This window comes from Lonchura striata, chromosome 8, assembly GCF_050655825.1.
Source record: "Lonchura striata isolate lonStrDom1 chromosome 8, ASM5065582v1, whole genome shotgun sequence".
Classification (NCBI taxonomy): domain Eukaryota; kingdom Metazoa; phylum Chordata; class Aves; order Passeriformes; family Estrildidae; genus Lonchura; species Lonchura striata.
Window position 1 is genome coordinate 20,941,009 of NC_140710.1, and position 9,748 is coordinate 20,950,756.

Consider the following 9,748-nt stretch of genomic DNA (forward strand, 5'->3'; position numbering starts at 1 on the left):
GTCTATGTTTATTCAGATCTTTTTCTACATTATAGCAAAACTTTAAAATTTATTAAATAAGACTAATATAATTATTTTACCATTTTAACAACTTATTAGTGGTAGCCTGCATATTGATACTGTGAAAAATCTGCAGGTTGCCTGTATGCCTGTTTCAGCTGTATTGGTTGGTGTGTAATAATGAACATCTTCCAGACATTTTTGTTGAACTGTGTGATGAGTCAGTTTTTTAAATGTTTTCAGATAAAAAAACACAGGCTAAAACTATGACATTGGTTACACCTGTAAAACACTGCAAAAAAAACTGGTAAGCCTGAAGAAGAATGTGTTGGAAAGAGAGGATGTGTTATCTGGGGTTTCCCATCTAATGGTTGCTCTGTCATGAAGATAAATGCACAATGATAACCCAAAGCAAGTCTGTGTGCAGCAATAAATATCATTGTTGAAAACTAGCATGAAGCAACTAATAGCTTTAATTATTTGATACATTAATTTATTCGTTCTTATTTTTGCAGAGTGCTACATGCCAGCTGTTTGAATCATCTTATTGGTATTCTGATGAAAAGAGTGGAAAAATAAAGCATTGCACCAATTAAAATCCCTCTCACAAGAGAGCATGTTATCATCTGGTATATCTCAGGAATTAGGATATAAAAATCTGCCTGCTTAATTTTTTTTTAATTTTAATGTAATACAAAAATAGATAATAACAGGTAATATTTTTATAGGTCAGATGAAGCAGAGTGGATAAAAGATTTTCAAATCTTTACAGTGTACCTTATGTCTTATGTATGAATATGAAGCAGATGAAGTTCTGATAGGTGAGATTAGGAGATATAATACACAACATTGGTATTTGAGATTGTCAGAGTATTTAATCATCTTATGCAATTACATATGACAATTGGAAAAGATTACATAGTCCTTTTTTAAACTACATAGTTTAGAAACCTTTTTAAAGCTGACTGTCAGCAAACTCCCTTGGAAACAATAATCAACTCTGCTATTGCATTTATCTAATCAGTAGTGCAATATAGTAAATAGAGCAGGAATTCACAGCACCTGCATCATTCCCCCCTTTTGATTGCACAGGCAACTCATTGGACTTTCCTTGGCATCAACTTCCCCATTGTTCACTAGCAATAAGAAGTTCTACTCTGAATAGCTTCGACACTTACAGGAAAGTGCTTTTATCCCCATTCTAAAGCTGGCTCAGCAAAAGCACTCTGCAGCATTTCATCCACACTCAAAACAATAAATCAATGTAGATTGATTCAGAAAGATCTCCTGATTCACAGCATTGTTACTTGAACAAAAACCCCATCCTTCACTTCATACATGTTGTAGGAATTGTGCAAATGTTTTACCTTTGCCTTTGCATTGTAACTAATGTTAACATTAATTCAGAATGTTCATCTCCTGAGAGATTCTACACTATTAACTTTGCACACTGGTATTTTGGTCTCCTGTAGAACATTGTCCTGATATCTTAAACTTTCCTTTGGCAAATGCACACAGAAGGAATATATAATTACATGTAAACACAAACTTGGCATTCCTTTCCTTGTGATCACTGTAAAAGAGCTGATAAGTCACACTTCCATTTAGTTACATACCCATCCCACCTTAATACCGTTGATAATTGCTACACTGCAGTGAAATATTTTTGGTGTTTCCATTACAAATGCTGGTTTATGCAGTTTATAAGTTGATCATAACATATATTTCCAATAGGTTTTTTACCAATTGTTCAAAAGCTCCCATGCAATTAGCTTTCAGCCAAAGTACTGAGAAGAATATTTGCAACTTTCAAATTATTTTAAATCACAACTTTAGAATAGCAGTAGTTATTAACAGAAGCCATCAACAACACATTCTGTCACTCTCTTTTACCCCTTCCCTAACAAAATTTAGGAAAATACTTATTGGAATTATTCTAATCTCCTAAATCATTGGGAAGTATTTTCGGTTGTGGCTATCTTGCCTGGTTTTGCTGCCAAATAAAGCAACAAGTGTTTTGAGACTATTCCATGAATTTTCAAAGTCTTCACTGTAGTGGGAAGAATACCTAAACTATTTTCTCTGTACCCAAACTAGTTTCTCTGAAACTATTTTCTCTGAAACAGAGACAAATTCATTGTATTCTTTTGTGTCCATAACATTATTCCAAATCAAACACTTTAGCAGCCAAGGATGCAGGAACATTCAACCTTTTATATAATTCATAATCACGTGTTTGAATTGCTCACCTTCACATGATCCTGCTTTGGTTTGTTTTCCAGACTTTCTCCTGTGGTTCTGTGCTCTATAAAAGCAATACTCGTTGCAGGTCTGTTTTGTAATTGGGAAAATCAAGTTCCAAGAAAATCCTGTTGTTGCACATGAAGCAGAAAATGGTGCTGTGCAGGCAAGGTCACCCTGCCAGCCCTTTGGGTAGGATTGAAGTGGCAGCTGGGTGTTCCCCAAAGTGCCATTACGCCAGGAGCAGGACAGGAGGAGTGAGGGACAGCAGGACAGGGAGCATCCCAGCACACAGTCCCCCGGGCCAGGGAAGCCGTGCCCCGGACGGGAACTGCACCAGGCAGAGGCTGCCAGCACAGAAGGGCCAGGAACCCCTCCCTGGCAGCACTGCTCCCCTGTTACAGCTCCCAGAGCTCCTGCACACACCTGCCAGCTCCTTCTGCATGTCTGAAGAGCCTTCTGGAAAGCCAATGGCAGTAGCTGCTCGTATTTAGGGAACCAAATCCCATCCCTCCAATTCACTGGGCCTTTTGATGACTTCATCTCTTGCATCTGAGCACTTTTTGTGCTTAACCAGTTTTACTGATTGTGGTTACATCTAAACCCTGACCTTGCTGTTGGTAATAGGAAAAAAAAAAAAAACCAAAAAACCTCTGGAGCTATAACTGCTTCTTTTCCTCATTAAGGGAAGAGAAGACAGGTCATGTAAGAATGTTCATTTTTCTCCAGGCAGAGAGAAATAATGGCACTGTAGCTTACAGCTTTGTAAGTGAAATATGAATGATAGGGGCATGTAGTCCCTTCTGAGCAACTAAAGCTGATATGTAGTTTATTGCTCTCCTGAGATTACCCTAAAGTATGATCAGGGTCGTACCAATTCAGTGGTCTTCCTTCCTAAGCAATGAAAAGAATAGGGAAATTCCTCTTCCCACCCACCTTGGGAATCATCCTCTTTTGTACAAGTATGAAGTTGGAACCATCAAAATCAGAAAACCAAAAGGTTAAATCATTCATTTCCTAAAATCAAGGAAGATTGAAAGGTATTAATTCAACTATAATTCTTAGATAACTAAATCTGGATTTGTTTTCATCCATTTTAATACACAATCATGTGTAGTTTCTACCAAAGTAACTATGTCTATCATATATGAATATCAATTCCAAAATCAGTTCTCCCTTGTGTCCTTTTGACAGGTTAGATGTATTTTTTCTCATCATTCTTTACTAATTAAACCCAAGGATTTTAGATTAAGAATAGAGATGAAAAATGATCACAGACACAACCTGTGAAAAACAGTAACTTTCTACCTCTGCTATCCTCATACCATAGTTAAAAACCCCCACATATTCTGTACAGGATTTTTCACTTTCAGTGGTGAGACATAATCAACTAAGCTTACCCATGTGGATGCTAGGATAAATTACTGCCTATTTGCAGGAGAGAGGAATCACCATCCATTCTCTGGCTGTGTGCTGGGCAGAACTCTGAGTAATAGCTACATCATCTTCTAGAAACTCTGAAGACTTCACCTGCAATTTGATTTGAGCTAGCTTGGCTTTGAACTGCCTGTTGTGCAGAAAAACCAGAAATTATATGTAGGCAAACAATCTAAAAATTCTACTGGAAAATTTCAGTGAACACAGTATCTCCACTACTCCCCTATTCATTTACTCTCTGATAACTGAATAAAACTGGTTTGATAAAAAATCAAGTGTCATTTCAACTGTGCTTCTAACAGGCATTTCTAAGACAAGTCAAGATGGAGATGTCTGCCTTTAGAAAGTACTCTCACTTGGTCAATGTTTATTTCCTTGTATTGCTGGCAGTATAATTAATCACAACATTGTTTCAACTTTGCACCACAGATCTTTGTATTAATGCTTGTCATTTTGTGACCATAATTTTGACACAGTAAGATATGCTTTAGGCTTGTACTTGTCTGCAGTGATTAATTTTGTCTTAGCTTAAGAATGGACTTTGGTAGATAAGTGCAAACCAGTTTTATTTTCATGCCATCAAAGCATCTGCCTTGTCTTGATAGTATCCTAAGATAGTTTTACTACTACAGCAAATGTTGAATTAGTGTCATTTCCAAACAAATAAATTATTATGAATATCTCATTTATAAGAACAGTAGCTGTTTTTCATATCAGGTATGTTTGTGGATTCAAAGCACTGAAGAACTCTGATTAACATTGACACATATTCACGGTAGCAAAACATTTGGCAGTAATGGAAATGGTAACAATAAATTAAATTCTAAACATTAGAATAAAATAAGTAAAATTAGTACTTCTAATTGGAAGATTGGCAGAGGAAGAAATCTCAGTGACAAGCCTTCAATTCAGTTATTACTCACTGGTTATTCAAATGAGTAAGATACTTAAGCTATAAAAACTTGTATTGTCATCTGCTGTGCAACACGAACTGTAATAGCAATAGCTGTAACCTTTCAGGAGATGCCTGGCTACTCTTTTTCCCATGCCCTTATATCCTCTTACCTGATATCTATGCTATATGGGTGAGATCTCATGAGTCAGTGGAATTCCACGTAGAGGTCTTCAACACACAGCAAGTATATATTGTATTTTCAGGATATTTTTCTAAATACTGAAGATATTCACTGCTGACTCTGGCAATTTGAAGTATTTTGATTGCGGCCACTTATGTTCAACTGGAACATGCAACTGGAAAGAATTTCACACTTTTGCACTCTAATGAGACTAAGTCTTTTGCATTCCCCAATTCCATTTCTGGCTATTTGACAAATTGTGGGGAAAATATTGCTAATACTGTCACAACTGCAGAGGTTTTCTTGCTATACATGTATGTGCAGATGCCCACATTCTTACTAGGCATACACACAAGCCTCAATCACTGCAATTTATTTTATATTCTGAGATTGTTTTTACCATTTATTGATTAAATGATCACAGATTTAGAGAATAATGCATGTTAGTTACAGGCTCCTCATAGTATTCACAGGAACTAATTCTGCGTTTGACAAGAAATCGCTTGTGCTTGGCCTGGATTTACTGTACTTATTTATCCAGCGAGACAAAACCTCCCAATTTTTTCATGGTATTTCAATGTGCTGTTCAGTCTCTATATATAGACAGCCACTGCATATGTCGGAGCTACCTATAAACATCATTACTGAAAACATGGGTTTCACTATGCTGGGTTTTTACTCACTTATGCACAGACAGAATATTCTGTTAGCATGTGTGCTGAAATCTTCCTCATTCATGAGTTCAAGTAATATTCTTTACTAAATAAGAAGTACCAAGGAAACCAACGCATTAGAGAAAAAAAACAGAGAATAATAATTTCTTCAGCTATGAGATATGCATGCTCTCAAAATTATGAACAATGGGTGGAATCCAAGGTCAAAAATTCAGTGGTGGTAGTAACAAAAACCACTGACAAACAGTATGGAAAATTCACTGCAGCAAAAGTCAGGGCAAAGCTTGCATCAGTGCTTTAGAAAAGACAAATATGTTGTGTAATATATTCAGAGCTGTCAACCCAGCAACCTGTCCAGGGACTGTGATACTCATGATCTGGGAGACAAAAAGGAGGAAAGTGAAGGGATGGTTTTAAAGAGAGAGAGAGGGAGAGAGAAGTCTGTAACAAATGATGCCACAAAAGGTGCACACTGAAGGAAAATAGTGATAGAAGCGAGTGTAGGAAACATTGTTTGAAATTTAAGCCTTAAGAATTCAAGAAAGGAAGCAAGGACCTCTAATAAAAAAATTTCTTTCTGTGACTTTATCATTAATAATCTTTATGTTGTTCCCACAAAGAAAATTTCATCATAAATCCAGATTTTGATGCAGAAAGAGAATACCATCTATCCTAGCTCAAAAAATGTGTCAATTGTCTGTCCCACCTGAACAAGATGCTACTGCAGATAAGCTGTGCAAAAAATAAGGTAGTACAAAGAAAGGTAGAATTTTTTTTTTTTTCCTCTTGGATGGCCTTTGGGAAAGACAGGAGTGTAGAAGAAACTGTATTTAAGTTCTGTAGCATCTTCTTGTTCTCTCTGGGCAGCAGGCAGACCTAAAGCCCTGGGAATGTGCTCTGCAGCTGCCCACACACAGCATCAGAAAGTCCTTAAGCCAAGAGCAGCACAAGGTTGTGCCTGAGGTGCCCCTCCAGACTGAAGAGAGCAATGCCTGCATTTCTTCTTTGTCTCTGTTGCTGCTCAGAACTAAAAGCAGCCAGAGCTGTCTAACTCTTTTCTTTCAAGAAGCTGCAAAGATATTAAAGTTGAATTTTGGAGAGACTCGGGAATTTTCATGTATTATTCAGATTTGAACATTTAAGAGGAAAGTAGTAATTTGTCAAACAGCTGTGTTACTCACAATATTTCATTTAATACCCAATATAAATTCTATGAAACACTAGCACATCTATGACAGGCTAAGACTATCCCTAGAGCCAGCTCAAAGATGGGTATTTTCCCCTTGTTTTTCTTTTTTATTCCATTCCCAAATTCATTAACATTACAATTAAAGATCGAGAACAGTTTGTGACATATGGCAAGGCATGTTGTGCTTTCTTTTCCATCTTCTTTGTGAAGTGTTTCAAGGATCCTATAACTGGACCATGTTTAGATTGCAAATTGATGAATTATGAGAATAACTTTAAAACAATTTCCTTTTAAATATTTCACTTCATGCAGTAGCACAGATCTGGAGACTGTGCTTAGAAATATCCCTCAAAAAGGTCTGCAAAGCTTTCCAAAACAAATGAGATACCTGTTTTGGTTTTTAAGTGACCAGTTTGGTGTCCTGGCTTCTAATTAAGGAAGATCTGCAAGCAAACCCACAGGTAGCTCAGCCACACAGGTCTTAATAGTCTTCAATGTGATGACTTCAGAATTAGGTCTTTTACTTGTGTCACATCTCCATGTTTCATTCTTTGGTCAGAACTTGGTACCTGATGCCATTCAGGTAATTATTAGTCAATATTAAAGTTCTGAAAGTAATCCTGACCGTACTTTGAGAAAGGTAAAAATGGTATTAGAGTTGGTCAGAATAAAATTAAAACAAAATTGGCAAAAAATAATGGGATTTCATAACATTTCCAGATTTTTTTAATACAACTTCCAGCCCACAGTTATCTATCTACATGATACATATATGTGCATACATCTGTATGCAAGAGAAAGAGATACAAGCACAAAATTAGGAAAGCTATGGCAATACAAGATCAACAATTCCAGAATTTTCAGCTATTTTGCTGAGAACCATAAAATCTACCTGCATTCCTATGGGCAAACAGTCATAAAAGAATAATGACGAAGCTTTTGATCCATCCCTTCTTAAAGCACATCTCAAAAACTTCCTAATGAGGAAAAAAAGGTCTGATTTAGAAATCAGCATCTGTAACATTGTATCCAGAATTATACAAATTAAATTTTAAAATAGGAAATATATTTATTTTATAATACATTTTTAAAAATACACTTTACTTAATACTTGAGAAAATTTGGATAAATTATTCCAAGCAAAATGTGAAGTGAAATACCTCCTCTGCTGTTTCAGAAGTGGTATTTAATGAACTGTTGACTCCCACTGAGTTTGTCAAAGCAAACAAGGATCTGTATTGATGGGGCAGATATTTCACAATTTTCACTGCCTGTACTGTAGAAAGCATCCCAGCAACGAGTAGTCCAGAACATGCAGATCCAGTACCTGTACCATCAGATAAAGTAGTTTGATTTTGATATTGAGATGACTAAATATACACAATCTGAATAACAAAGTCAACTTCAAAGGTACATAGCCTCAGTTAAAAGACATGTAATGCAAATATTGACTGTATTAAAATACAGTTAATTTTTTCTGCCTGTTACCATGGTATTATCTGGGTTGTTAATCTCATCACATTTATTTGGTGGTAATTTACAGTTTCTTACACTTTTTTACAAATGTATGTATAGAACACTAAAATTCAGACATAGAATCATCAACAAAATATGTTGTCGTACCTTACTATTCATTTTTTTCCATTGCAATTCAGAAACTGGACAACAACATTAAATCCATAACTCTTAATAAAAATCCTTGATTGCTAAAGCAATGGCCAAAAAAATTAATGATTTACTGGCCCCTCTTAATTGCATCTACAAGTTTCCAACATATTGTATTATTTGCCCCACTTGGATGCAGAACATCAGAAAGCAGTTATTGGAGAGACCTTCTAGGGTCAGAAAATTATTTTTCTGAAAGCAAGCCAGGACAGATAAAAGTACCAGTGAGGTTAGTGGTGCACAGAATTGTACAGATTTGCATAGAACTGCACCACCTAAGAACCTGGACTATTTCACTTGTAGTTCTTGTGATATTTTGACTGCTTCTAAAAATAAGTAAATTAATATTTGAAAAACTGTACTTCTTTGCAGCAATAACAGTAATGTTTAAGATAAAATTAACAACACTTTCTCCATTCTAAATTATTTAGAGTATTTTCAGGCTAAGGTATACATAAATATCACATGGTGTTGAGTCTGCTTCTTACCCGAATAATCATTTCCCTAATTCTCAAAGTTAAAATTTTTACTGTTACCTTCTACCCAGATCAAAGGTGCAAGCTCTTTACTAAAATTGCCTCTCTGTGGAAGGCAGAGCTGTGATCCAACACATATCATACTAGTGATATCATCTGAAATAAAACACAGATTGACACATTTAATTAGTATGTTGCTCATACCTCTGAATTTTCACCCATGAAATATTTGAATTTATATTAAGCAATACAAAATAAAACTGTCAGCTTTTCAAATATAATATCATGAAGGCATAAAAGTTTTGCCCGTATTATTTTCTCTTAACTCCCTTGTCAATTCTGATTTCTGAAATTATTATCAGGCTATAATATCTAAGATATCTAAGATAGCTTTAAGATGCCATGTACCAAAGTAGCAAATCTAATTAGGATGAAATATTTGGTCTATAATGGAAATAACATTATCTTTTATTTCCAGATGTCTGTACCATATAATCCCCACCCAACAGCATGCTGAATTTCCTGCCTGTGCCTGCCTTATCTTTTTTGCATAATTTTTTCAGATCATTAATACATGCAGTTCTTGATTCTAAAACCTTGCCCTCTCATGCAGATTTTTTTATTTCATATTACATTTTTAACCACTGTTCGTGGTTTCCAAAGGCTCTAGATACATTGCCCCTTTCAAATAACACACATCACCTACAGTTCCAGTTTAGCGGTAACTATAAAGATGCAGACATAGGCACAAGGCGTGTATTAAAATTCTTATTGTTTCAATATTAAATAGTCCTTCATATAAAATTAATCAATACTTTAGTCAGTGGCGCTAAGTGAATTAGATGGTTTTCCAAGAATACAGCCTTAAGGGGAGGGGGAAAAAAATCGGAGTATTTGAAAAAGCAGAGCCCCTTTTCACATGTCTCAGGAAGAGAGGGAGGTGGAGCCTCAGTTCTGGTACTAGCGCGTTTCTGCCGAAGACAAACTTAC

At 35.8% G+C, this 9,748-nt stretch overlaps 2 protein-coding genes across 21 annotated transcripts in view; one reads left to right on the plus strand and one right to left on the minus strand.

Annotated features, from left to right (window-relative positions):
- NTNG1 (netrin G1) overlaps positions 1-9,748 on the plus strand; it is a 150,268-nt gene that overhangs the window by 139,368 nt on the left and 1,152 nt on the right. The gene's annotated exons all lie outside the window — the stretch shown is intronic.
- VAV3 (vav guanine nucleotide exchange factor 3) overlaps positions 7,316-9,748 on the minus strand; it is a 177,211-nt gene continuing 174,778 nt past the window's right edge. For all 12 annotated transcript variants that reach the window (XM_085585948.1, XM_077785484.2, XM_085585946.1 and 9 more), the window contains 3 exons: positions 8,819-8,914; positions 7,778-7,944; positions 7,316-7,594 (listed from right to left, as the gene is read on the minus strand). The gene's annotated coding sequence lies outside the window, so the exon portion shown is untranslated. The remainder of the gene's footprint in view (positions 7,595-7,777; positions 7,945-8,818; positions 8,915-9,748) is intronic.